The sequence below is a fragment of the Falco biarmicus genome, chromosome 6 (assembly GCF_023638135.1).
Source record: "Falco biarmicus isolate bFalBia1 chromosome 6, bFalBia1.pri, whole genome shotgun sequence".
Classification (NCBI taxonomy): Eukaryota; Metazoa; Chordata; class Aves; order Falconiformes; family Falconidae; genus Falco; species Falco biarmicus.
In genome coordinates, this window is record NC_079293.1 from 88008874 (window position 1) to 88022085 (window position 13212).

General features: G+C 42.8%; 1 long non-coding RNA gene across 1 annotated transcript in view; it reads left to right on the forward strand.

The window, feature by feature from the left end:
• The window catches only part of LOC130151727 (uncharacterized), a 75846-nt gene that overhangs the window by 25628 nt on the left and 37006 nt on the right, over positions 1 to 13212 (forward strand). The window contains exons 5-7 of the long non-coding RNA XR_008822696.1: positions 1136 to 1274; positions 1449 to 1684; positions 2957 to 3082. This is a non-coding gene — a long non-coding RNA (uncharacterized LOC130151727). The remainder of the gene's footprint in view (positions 1 to 1135; positions 1275 to 1448; positions 1685 to 2956; positions 3083 to 13212) is intronic.

The window sequence follows — 13212 nt, forward strand, 5'->3', positions numbered from 1 at the left end:
AAATGAGGAGATACGATCATAGAAAGGCCAGGGAACAGGTTGAACAGGCTTCCAGTTGGGGTGGCGAGTTCCAAAGGCAATTGTCTCATTTAGGCAACAACTGAATGAGCACGTGGAATTCAAAAAGACAAAGAGCTGCGGGTTTTATTTTTGAGCTTTGAGTTACCTGGTGACTCTGTCAAAGGTTAAAAGTGATACTTTGCATGGCTTGCCCCCCCTTAATTAGTATCAGATATTTGCATGTGTACGTGTGCTTGCTTACATGGCACTGGTTTTATTCCTCTTGAACAAAAAGGCACCATAATTTTAAGAGAGTTTTTTTTAAAAAAAAAAAAAGTTTAGAAGTTTCTTAAAGTAAGGCAGGGGAGAGAGAACAGCAAACAGCATTGCACTTCAGATCCATGTGGATCCTGCTGCTGTGATATCACTGTAAGGCTCACTGCCTGGTGGTTGCAAGTTGTTTTTCTAAAGCCAGACCATTTCATCTGACTTTCGTCAGAGCTGCGGTTTGCTCTGCTCTACTTTTAAGTGCAAACACTGCAATTATTTGCAGAGCGTTATTGGTCATTTATTTTATCAGTCTAATATTCTTATATTGCGCATCTTAATACCGCTATTAACTGTTTTGGGTCATTTCTTATTTGTATACCAGAAAACTGCTTCCAGTGTTATTACTTATTGGTCATAATCAATTAGGGAAGTTTTTAGACTATGGCAGCCTTATATAAATACACTGGCAAAGTTCACCTCCTATGATTTCTGACAATTAAATTGTTCTGTCACTTTGGGACCTTCATTAATCTCAACTTGTCATCCTTGTTTATGCAGGTTATAATGGCCTGTGTGTGTAAGTGAAATGAGATGCTAAAAGCCCTTGGCTGTTTAACTCTTTGATGAAAGTCAAGCAGGAGTATGTTGTTGAAGGGAAAAGTTGATTATTTTTTTTCATCCCCCAAAACAGCACCATGGAAATTATTGCACTGTTTAACGACTAGCTATGAAATAAGGCAAGGAAAAGTTTTACAGAGGGGTGAAGAAAACAGAGTTGACGGTACTGTTATCACAGTCCTTTGTGTGTCTGCATGAGTGCACATAGAAATGAAGATGTGGCAACATATATTACTTTCTCTTCCAGGAAAGTGGTATGAAGACATCATGTTCCGGCAGAGGAATCTTAACGGCCAGAGATTTTCAGATAACATTGCGGGATTGGTGTAACATCAGTGAAGGACATGGCTAAAGTCTCTTGGAACTCTGAGATGCACGTGTTATTAGTAAGCCCTTAGTATTATTGGTAGTTTGGGTAATTGGGACAGACTGATTGCTTGGCACCACCACAGGTGCGCTTCCAAGGACTTTGGGCAGTGAAAGTCCATTTATGGAATGTATTTAATATTTCAGTTCCTGGGGGAGTTTATCATTTTCTTCTTTCTTGAATTATCTCCTAGAATTTGAAGACCTGCTTTCTGATGTCTCCGAAGAAGGTGGTTTATTACTGAAGAAGGTGGTTTATTACCGCCTGCCATTTTAGAAGGCTTTTTAGAGCGGCGACTCTGTGGCACCAGCCCCGTTCCTGTGCCAGCCTCCGGCAGAGCTTCTCACTGATCCTTCCTCCTCGAGTGGCCTCGCACAGCCCTCAGAAGGACCATCGGGTCCCACCCGGCACTGCGCACAGACGATGCAGGTACCTTTTATTCCATGCCATTCATCAAACCTGGTGTTTCCTCTGGGGCAGATGCCTGCTGAAGTTGAAACCCAGTCCAAGAGATCTTTGCTCTCCTTTGCAGCTGGAAGCGAGGGGCCGGGTCAGCGCAAGCAGCCCGCTGTCCCCCACGGTGGAGGTGGGGCGCAGGTCCCCGACCTGCTCAAAGCCTCTGTCCAGGCGCAGCTGGCCAAGGTTAAAAAATAGGAACAGCCCTAGAGCGATCCATCTCAAATCTAAAAGGAGTGTAATGATATGCTATTCTCTGCACCCTGAGAAACATACGAGTGACATCCTCTCTCTGAGCACTAATTACCATAATTCTTAGACCAGAGAGAGATCCAGAACACTGCACAAATTATCACCCAATATCTTTAATAAATGTGGATGGTAAGTTACTTGCAAAGGTGCTGGTTAATAATCTGGAACGCATATTCCCAGACCTAATTCATTTCAGTCAGGTGGGATTTATTAGGAATTGGGCTGTCATGCGGTAGTACAAGGCAACTCTTCAGTACGGTAAGTTCACACAGAAGCAAAGGAGAAGCTGGTGCATCTCATGATAATATAAATGACTTAGACCATACAGAGACAGACAGTTATGGACTTTTCTGAATGTTCGGCTGCAGACAGCTCTTTGACACTGTACAGTAAAAGGTAGTGGCGCCCGTCGATCTGTTGTAGAAGCGCTTATGCCAGTGGGTTAATGGCTATGCTTCCCAAGGTACAACAAGGAGAAGTGGCAGAGCTGCTCTCCCATTTCTATTCAGTCCAGCGTTCACATCGTAACTGCGTTTCTTCTTTCTTTTATGGGATTAATTTAGAAAGAAAACCAAGCCACGTGTGCCTCGGGGGTGCCCGTTTTGGATGTGTCTGCCTTTCTTTCTTGCCTAGAGAGGAAACAAAGTGATGGGCTCCCACCAAAGATGCCTCAGTGTGTGTGCCTCAAGTTTGGTAGGATAAATTCAAGTCTTGGAGGCAAACTGCCAGATGTTATTTTTCGAAGCTGCCTCTAGGCTGCTCTGAAGCATACCAACACATGTGTCAGGGCACAATGAGAGTCAGGGCAACTTTCCAATTTTTCTTGCTCCCAGAGGCTCTCCAGGGGAGGCTGACTTGAGGAGTAGGGAAACAAAGACCATGAAAATGAGAGATCTGTGGATTTTAGGTTCTAATGCCGTGGCAACTGTAAAGTATCATATATGTAATTTCACCTTAAATTTTGAACACAAAACAATATCCATGTCTTTCTAGGTACTTCAGCATGTGGTGAGGTGCATAAATCAGATGCAAATGCTGGTGCTAGCTCCCGAAGCTGTGGGGACAGCATTACTACCTCTGCTTTGACAGTGCCAGCAGATCATATACTTCGGGAATGAGGTAAAGCTTTAATGGGCCTTTTGAAATAGACTTTGAAAAAGCCACTCTGGATTTTACTCAAGATCATGCTAAGAAAATCTTGACTTTAGCCAGTTCATTTCCACCCACTGCCTTCGTACGTACATATAAAATAAACAGACCAAAACGTTTGTAGTATTGGTTGCAAAATAAGTGATTCATCCTACAAAAGAGAAAAATGCTTGCCCAAATAAACATAACATAGTGCTGAAGCACTATTCTTGAAGTAACAATGCCACAAAGATGCAGTTGCTTATATTCTTCTTACATTATCATCTTTCCATGAACAGGCAGTTTACTTAGACTGATATCTATGGGGAAAGTCTATTTTTAGCCTGCATTTGTACATTGGCCAGGGTAGCCAGATGCTGATGTCTCATACTTGCCTATTGAAAGTGAAAAGACAGAACTGAATGTCGTTTAAGAAGGGAGCTCTCAAAAAAAGTTTACTGTTCAATGCAAAGGGTGGATATTTAGTTCTTAACCTCCGTTTCTTTGCAATAAGTTACAGCATTAAAGAGATGACATTAATGTATTTGTTATCCTACCTGATAGATAGTTCTCCTTATTTTTTTACCCCCTCTTGCGGCTTTACCTTAGCGCCATTCTCCATCTTAATGTTTGCACCAGACACTTTTGGTACGATGTAAATTACATTTAGCACATAATTATGCACAGCCGCTAGGTTGCATAAATAAATTCTCATCAGTTTTGCACATGAACCCTGAAATGAGTACACCTGTACTAGCTCAGGACCTGTAAACTGATTAATTTCACCAGGACCATGTAGCTCGGGTGGGATTCTGCACTGAGCTCTTCCGCTTCCAGGATCTGGTCTCTCGTGTCTGCACGAAGCTGTGTCGTCTTATAGACATATATAGGGATATATCAGAAAACAATTGCCACCCCTCCACAAGTGGTTGCAGAGCATGGAGCACAGCGGTGGTGCTCTCAGGGGGTGAGGTGGGGTCAGCCAAAGATGGATAGTTGAGACTTTCACTTAATTCACGGTTCCTTATGAGACTTGGAAATTCACTTCACAAGGTTATTTTTAAAATCTTGTTCGGTGCAGTGCTCAAAATTGTAGTTGTATGAACAACGGCTTTGATGAAAAATGGAAATTTTCATCTTTAGTTTTCTGAGAAGCAGTTTTTCAATTTTCATTCAGCACTTTGAGTGAAAATTCCCATGTTTTTAATGAATTTCTGGGACGTTTTGAAGATTAACTTGGAGAAAAGAAGGGTAAAATGTAGCTCACAAGTCATTTATTTCTCGATTAGAGCCATCTAATATCCTCAGTGTGTATAAATCGGTTCAGTTTAGCAACACCAATTAAACAAAACGTGGCTTTAAAATCTCACAGTATATTTAAATGAAATGAAATATTTAAATTTTTTAAAATGAGCAGGCTCACATAATTAATTCATTTTGCGTTTTCTGTAATCACTGAATTACAGGGACATACAGAGACTAGCTAATATGGACATAAAAATGTGTTTGTGTGTGTATGGGCACTCACACGTCTATGTATACACAACACGCACTTTTGTACCCCCACATCCGAAAACACACGTGCACACATATATATGTATACAGACATGCGTAAAATCACTGATGAAACTACTGGTGGCTACCTCTCCAGGCAAATAAGGCTCATAAATTGACACATTTTGCTTAATCTGTATGTAAAGCATGTTACACATCACTGTTATAATGCAGACATCTTAACTTTAAATGAGACGAAAACAAACATAAAATTAGCACTTTAGGGAACCCCCTGCCACTCAATTTGTGTTGGGTTTAACACCTTCTTATTTTATATATCCTTCTACATAAACAGTTTTATATCAGCCCTTGATATGGTGCCTTCAAAGAATTAAATGTTGAGCTGTTTAAAAGCACTAATTAGCAGCTTTAATACAAAGGGGAGCATAGTTATTAGTAAAATCTTGTAAACCTAGAATACCCTTCGGGCCCAGTCATTTGTGTGTGAAATAACTCAATAAAAATATTATATTGTTAATCACAAAAACCTTCAAGGGAAATGCTAAATCTGGGAAGAAATATAAACTGTACCTTTCCAAACAAAGGAGGGAAAGTGACCGTCCACATTAAAGCAGAACCATAAAATCCCAAGAAGAATATATGCATTGATAAAATGCAGCTTGTTTCCTAGTAAGGGGGTTTGCAATCTGTAAACTTATGCACATACAACAACAAACATACATTAAGGGTGTTTAGTTTGAACACAGCTAGCGACATATTTATTAAATTAGCACTTCATTCCTTGCAGTAATGTGCAACAATGGCAAGGCCTTTTCAGAAGGTAGCTTTTGGTAGTGGAATGATAATATTTGAATCTAAACAGTTACTTTTGTACAATGTAAATTTTATATATATATATTTATATATTTATATACATGTGTATGTAACATTACAGATGTTTATAAAGGCATCGGGATCAATCTCACCTAGATTTTCTTTCTAGACAACTATATATGTATGCTTAATTTTGTTTGCTAAATTTAAATTTAAGCTTGACAGCACCCATTTCTACTTCCTTACATCACACACGTTTTTTGTTAATAGTTAATAATTATATTCTTAAATGTTTCAAAATTGCACTAATTCCCACATTATTAAGGAGGTAGTGTTTCTAATTTATTAAATGTGGTATGGCTGAGTGGCACTAGATAACAGAAGAAACATGCCTAAGTACGCAGGAGATCTTTTGACTGGCAACTAATGCTTAAAATACAAAATACTGAAAATCTCAGAATTTATAGATGCTAAAAAAAGACATTATACATTGCTTTTGTAGTTCGTGAATGAGAGAGATGAGATAGCCGTGAAGACTTCCACCTTAAATAACCAACTTCCTGCTAGTGTTTCAGCAGAAGGTGTTTGAACAGTACTTTTAATTTTAGATTGCAGGGGGAAAATTCCGAGGTATGTTACCCTTCCAAAACGACGATGATGTAGGTTTTATATGCTATCATGCAGAATCAGTATTTCCATCTGGTATCACCCTTCTCCTCATCCTTCCTGGGAAAAAGATTGAGGGGAAAAAAGCTGGGCATACATATTTTAACCAGTGTCATCGTAATGATCATTTGCTGGTCTTAGCGATAGCAGATTTATTTATTTTTTTTTTAAGGAAAAGTAAATAAGGGTAGTTTCTAATATCTGAGGACAACGTTAAGTAGAAACTTCTCGGTAATGAGCAATATCTGTACTTTCCAGCTATGGGCTACTATAAGGAACAGATTTATTCAAAGCCCCAGTATATTTGCTGTGAATATATTTTTAATGTATTTCTCTAACATGAAAGAGCTGGCCAGAGCTTAAACATTTTTTTTTCTATGTCATGCTTCACTTTTTACGGTGTTTTATGTTACAACCTAATTAGTATCTTACAGTGCCCTTACATGTACTTAGGGTGTAGAGTTTCACTAAATACACTGAACGTTTTATTTTGGGGGACCTCCGTGACACACGTTAAGCAGTTTTAAGCAGGCTAAGAATATGTTTCCAGTCAATCAAGCCTCTAGAGATAGGTTATCCACCTCTGGCTAATGCACTGCTATAAAACCTTCGCCGTTTCTGACTGCGCGATACAGTCTGTTATTAAACCCCTAACCGTGCACGGCCACGGGATTCAGAAGGGGGGAGGGAGACAATTATTTCCAGTACTTCATAAAGCCTACTTTAACAAATTATATGAAGATTAACTAATAGCAGCCTCAGCGTTGGATGGCTGGCCAAATTAGGTATGACTTATCAGACTGTTGCCTCGTCGGCTGCTCTTTCAAGCCTGCCCTCGCCAAGGAGGTCTTTGCCAGCAGCTGGCTCAGTAGGTGACGGACCAGGCTTGATGTCTGGTCTGCACCCCAACAATAGAGAGATGAAGCAAGCGGTGCTTTGAGTGCCTCTGAAAACCGGTTGGGAAAGCCAGTGAAGTCTCTGAGCATCAGCGGTTTTCCTGCTGAGGATTAAATGCTCCTGCACAAAGCCAGCGTATCCCACAAATCAAAAGCAGCGTGCATGGAGAAGGGGCAAGTGATGGGGAGCGCTTGCTGGAGCACCGTGATGGATTAGGGAGAAGGCCTTGTGAATGCCTCCTTTTCTGAAGGGGAGATAATCCGTCAATCTCACCGGGGCGATCCTGTCAGGGTACACCACCTCGGGGTCCCCGCGTCCTCCTCAGGTTTTTATCTGCCCTGTGGAGGGCACCAGCATTTAATGGCTGTGGCTACCCTGGGCGTTCGGTGAGACGCTGAGGAGAGGTATTTCAGCACATTTGGGAACGGGGCTGTCTTTTGCCCTCTCTGCAAAATGGCTGTGTTATCTTCCAGCTTTGGAGAGCTGGGGAGAGGATGGCCTGGGATGTTTTGGAAAGGCTAAGACCACCCTAGCCTTCCAGTAATGAAATGCAAGATAAATTGTTCGGGTTTAAAACAAGATAATTCAGATAAGGTTCAAACGGGGCAAGCTTGCTCCAGTACCATGCAGGTAGAGCGCTTGCTGGGGTAGGAGGGCTTCCCAGGAGGAAAGCCAAGGAGAAACCTGGGCTTAAACAGAGTTTATGTTTAACCATGAACGGATCGCCCTGCTCTCCCTACAAAGACCTTTCATTTCCATCTGGAATGAGTATACGATAACCTAGTCAGACCAGCCTCTCAGTCACCAATCAAAACACTGACTCTTGACATTTGCCTAATTATCTTTTCTCATCATCAGTCATCTCTTGAAGTCTTTGCTTCATTCAGATGCCAGGTATTTCCGAAATTAATCATGTCATTGAAAGCGGCATCTTTTCATGTAAATGGACTTTATTATCTGGATCGAAAAGCTCCCCCCCACCACCTCCTTTGAGCTGCAAAAGCCCATTTGTAGGGAAAGTGTCTGAAATCTGACATGCTGCCTTCTCAAGAAAGATTCCTAGTGGTGACCTCCCAGCAAGAGCTAAGCATCCGTCACCGGGAGTGCGTGTGTGCGCCGCTTGCACCCTTGGGCTGGATGCATGCTAATTTGCCCCATTGTTTCGGGGTGAGTGGCTTTCCAGCACTTCCGAACAAAGCCTTTTTGCATAAGCTTCTGTGTGTACAATTATTTTATGTTCACATCATTCCATCATCCCATTTCTATTCCTGATATAAGAGGGGATGGAAACGTCTTTGTTTTCTTGTTATACTGGGGATTACAGGCTGGATTTAGCATGTTAGCGAGGACACTCCTCTTTCATTAAATCCCATTTGACAAATGTTTGGGACCAAAGGATTGATCAGCCCCTTGCACTGCTCATCCTAGCTTTAACTTTCAAAGGGGCACTATCTTCGAACCGTGTGGATTCGACAAGAAACCAGTCCGCAGTAATTGTGCGTGCGAAGCATTGCAGGGATGGATGGAGAGGTAAAAATGAAAGGCATACTCTCAGGAATGTTATCAAAGCCTTGGTAGAAGAATGCATTCATTTTGCTCGTTAGACTCGTATTTTAATGAATTTATGGAGAGCAGGTTTGAGAGTAGGTCAGCACTGATCACACAGTTATGCATGTTGGAGAGTTCGCTTTTTAAGTTTGCAATGGCACATTTGCAAACTCTGTTCAAAAACACCCTGTTTCTTTATACCCACTGGGCTTTCCTGCAGGACCCTCTGAGGACAGCAGGATTAATTGCTGACAAGCTCTATGCTCAGATTAAAAAAGTGAAATTTGGGCATCATCATCCTTCTAAAAGGGAGAGGTGGAACGAGTTGCTGGACTTCTGTGCTTGCACTGTAAAGTTCTAAAAAATTCAGGTCATTGTGTTTGGCATTGTCAAACCAGGCTTGATCTGAAAGAAACAAGTGTATTAAAAAGTTTTGAGCATCACGTGTATCGTCTGAGCGCCGTGTTCCGTATTCCCTGCTAACAGTTTAAGAGTATGAACAGACCAAAAGTGGGGGGGGGGTGGGTGGGGGGGTGGTTCAATAGCAGGCACACCGTTACACATCAGTGAAGACAGCTATGAATGTTTAGACATAACGCATAGATTATAAATTGTTGGATGCTAAAGGCAGAAAGAAGCAGTGCCATTATCTAATTTGCCTTTCTGCCTAGGAAAGACCACAGGACTCCTTGAAGGTTGTCGCTATGTCTTTCAGCAGACCTTCCAAAGCTGCTGTTAAAATACCATGACAGCAAAGCCATCCCAGTCTTCAGCAAACTGCTCCCATTGCTGAGTGCTCTCACCGTTAAAAAATTCCCCTTAATTTCTGGTGTGAATTTGTCTAGCTTCGACCTCCAGGCGTTAGATCTTGTTTTACGTATGTCTTTGTTCAACTGAAGAGCTCTCCATCAAATTTCTGTTTCCTGTGAAGGTTCTTGTATACTGTGGTCAAGTCACTCCTTAACCTTTTCTTTATTAAGCTAAACAGTCTGAGCTTCTTGAGCCTCTCACAATTGTTTTCTAATCCTCCCAGTGTTTTCTAGTCCTTTAGCCATTCCCTTGGCTCTTCTCTCTAATTTATCAACAGCCTCTTGAAACATAGGCATCAGGACCGCATTCGCTCTTCCATTAGTGGTCACACCAGTGCCACGGACAAAGATAATATTACCTCAGGCTTCTAGGCTATATCCCCCTGTTTACATATCCCAAGGACTGAAGTTACCCTTACCAGCTACAGAGCTAATGTGTAGCTGAGCAGCCACCATCCTGCCATGTTCCTTCTGGAGCCATTTCTTTCCGGGAGGGAGTCCTCCCCCTCTGTCACTCTTCCCTACTTCTGTTTACCCAAATTTATCCTTTTGGGCTTCCCCTGGCTTCCTGTTTCCTTTGTGCATCCCTGCCTTGCCGCTATTGACCGCCTTCCCAGCCTGTGTCAGCAGCGACTTGGTGCTTTCTAACAAGCGTTGCAGACACTGAACGGCACCCGTCCATCCATCCAGCAAATAGTGCCGTGCTCCCAAACCCTTGGTAAGCGCTCCCCGAGGGGAGTGAAAGATTCCCGGCTGCCCTCCTCGCTCCCTTGCTAGGCAAATGGTGCACCATAAAGCACGGAGGGGAGGCGATACCCCTGCCACCTCACATCCGTCGTGCCCACCGCAGTGGGGCATTTTTCATCCGTGTTTTTCTTCCTACCCTGGCCTAAGAAATAGCTGGGTGGAGAGGAGAGGTACTGGGAAACCATCACCTCCTCCAGGGAAGAGTTAAACCTCTGGTCTCCCTGTGCTAACCCTGAGATGTATTTTACCAGGTGAAGGCTGTTGGTAGGAAGAGCCACGCTTGTTTCTTCACACTGGGCTTTGTTGGGTGCCGTGGGGTTGCTGCAGCCTTCTGAGATTGACAGGTTGCGTGGTGCTTATTATATATCGTTAATTGTTATTGTCATTAGTGCTGTGGTACTACTTTGCTACTACAGTGATGGGCAGAACCCATTTGTACGAGTCGCGGTATAGGCTTCTCCTAAGGAACCGTAGGAGGGGTTTTTCCAAAAAGTAAAAAATAATCAAAAACCCTCATCAGTTTTACATTATTTATCTCTCGGAATGCATCTAAATGGATTTCCCTGTAGTACCCATTACATTTATTTTTCTCAATAGTTTTTATTAGTTCTGGGAACTGTTTTTCACAGAAATGTCTAATTATTATCACTAGCAATTAAATTTATTTATTATGTTTTGCTGTTGCTGAAGGAGCTTCTCATGCCACTGACGTGCTCTCTCGTACACACTCACCAAAGACAAATGGAGGTATAATTAAATTGCAAAATAAAATTGTCAATGTTGACATTGTTTCTCTTTCATAGGGCAATTTCTAACCATGTATACTTTTTTCCCAGTTTGAAATTGTTTGGTTTCTATTTTGTAGTTTTTGAACATACACTTTTTTAGCCTTGGTCTCTTGTAAACACCTCCCCCCCCCCCCCCCCCTTTTTTTTTTTTCTTTCCTTTCCATCCACAAAATGTCGTTTGTATTCTGGTAACTTTTCCAGAAAGCTTGCAGAGCATCAGCTACAGGCTTGGTCTTAGCCTCTTTAGCCAAAATTTGTCCTTTCCACGTGGCAATCTGGAAAAATTGGTGCAGTGGAAAAAGAAAGAAAAGTGAACAAGTGGAAAAGAATTCTCCACCCCAGAGAAAACATTAAACTTCATCCCTTTTGGTAGCAAAATATAAAGAATTTGGTTTTTTTAAGAAAAATAAAAATAAAAAAGAAGAGACAGAGGGAAAGGGAATTTTACAATTTTCAGTCCTGATGGAAAAAAAGGAGAAGTTTTGAACAATCAGAAGCATCTTGACAGAAAAATGGGATTCTGAGATGGGTAGAAAAAGCAAAAGCACGGGGGGGTTGGAGGAAAAAGAAAGGCTTTAAATAGCAATTCTTTTTTTCTGGCGCTTGCTTTCTGCCCTTCTTTCATAGAGCATTAGGACACACAAGGGGTTAAAGGTCCAGGAAGAGAGCTAGGGGAAGAAAAATCCCTCTGTTAATTGATCTGCCTGTCCGGTGACGAGGGCCAGCTGAAGCTTGTCAGAAACTGTATGAGCTGAATCAAGCTTGGGGCCCTAAGTAAAATACAGACACCTGGAGCGAGGAGGGGCTGGCTCGCTCTGTGTGCAGCGATTTAGTTGTTCTTTTAATGTAGGCAGGGAAGGGAAAGGGTCAAGCAGCGCTGAGCCTGGGCTTGAGGGATGTCAAATAGTTTTCCCACTGAAAAGAAACAAGGCTAAAGCCTGTTAATGGCATCTAATGCTATTATGGTGCAAGTCTGTGTGTACGTGGGGGCTCGCTGGTGTACGCTGGAGGCACGTTTTGGTGATTGGGGAGGCATTGTTGTTTGATGCTCTTACCCATCGGTGTGTCGTTGGGCGAGAAGTGGTGGGAATCTCGGTGAAATCAGCACAACTCCGTTTCAGTGCATGCCAGGTAGGGCAACGTGCTCAGGGGGGATCCTTTACCTCCTGCCCTTTTCCCCTTGCTGAAGTGATCCAGGGTGCATCCTAAAAAACGTTTTTCTTTCTCCTTACTCTTTGGCTTTTCGTCCAGACCCCTCCACTGATGCGATCTGGCTATGATTCTGCATGCCACTTTGTTTGACCCTGATGACATAAGTTGACGCATGTACTTTTGAACCTTCCCAAGAATGAATGATATCCCCGCAATAAAATGAAATCCTAGCATTTTTCATCCGCCAAGCCCCTGTGATTGTTGGGGCCAGGCATGTCAAATGGTGGCTCAGCCGATGGACGCCTGAAATGGCAGTGGATAGATTTCAGCCCCAAAACAAACAGGCCATTGATAGCAGGCGCTGGTCCGCTTTTCTCATGATACCTGTGATGAGTATGTCTGAAACACTGAAAGCTTTTTTCATGGGTCGCGGGAGAGAGGACCAAAGAAGGTGCAAAAGAAGGAGACTTGCAGCTTCTGATTTTCAAGGTAGCAAGTAGGCTCGGCAAGCTGAGGGGCTGGGGGGGCTCGCTGGCGCTCGAGCTGCCAGCCGTTGGGGTTGCTTGATCCTCATGGCTTAGGTATAACCTGAAATAGGTCTTCCCCTCCCCTTCTCCCTGCGTTCCCAAAATACTGCACTTCAATTAAAGATGGGCCTCAAGGTTACACCAAGTTCAAACTTCCCTCAAATTGAGAGAGGTCAAAGCCAGAACTTTATTTGGGGATTTCTATGCTTTTTGAAGACTTCCATACACCTGGCTGAGCCCAGACCCTATAAACGAGGACCGAGACACAAAGGAACCGCATTGGCATGAATTATGTTAGACCTTAAGCCTTGGCGATGCCATCCCGGCAGCTCTCCCGTTTGGTGCCCAGACATGCCAGGAGCAGACCAGAAGCGTGACGCGAGCAGAGCCATCTTCTCCAAGAGAAGCTGCCAAGCTTCTCCCTAAAGTCTTTAAATCCTGACCAGGCACTGTGAAATACTGAAATGGGCTGTGCTTAAATCAGGTTGCAGGAGTTGGTGTTTGGCTGAATTAGTGTGGTAACTGCATGACTGAAATAGAAACTGCCAGTGTTTATTTGTGCGTATTATTTGTCGGATGCCATGAATCCTTTTTCCACTGGACTTCTGGTGTTATGTCACATCTATCAGTGGAGCAGAGGGTTTGCCTGACCACAATGA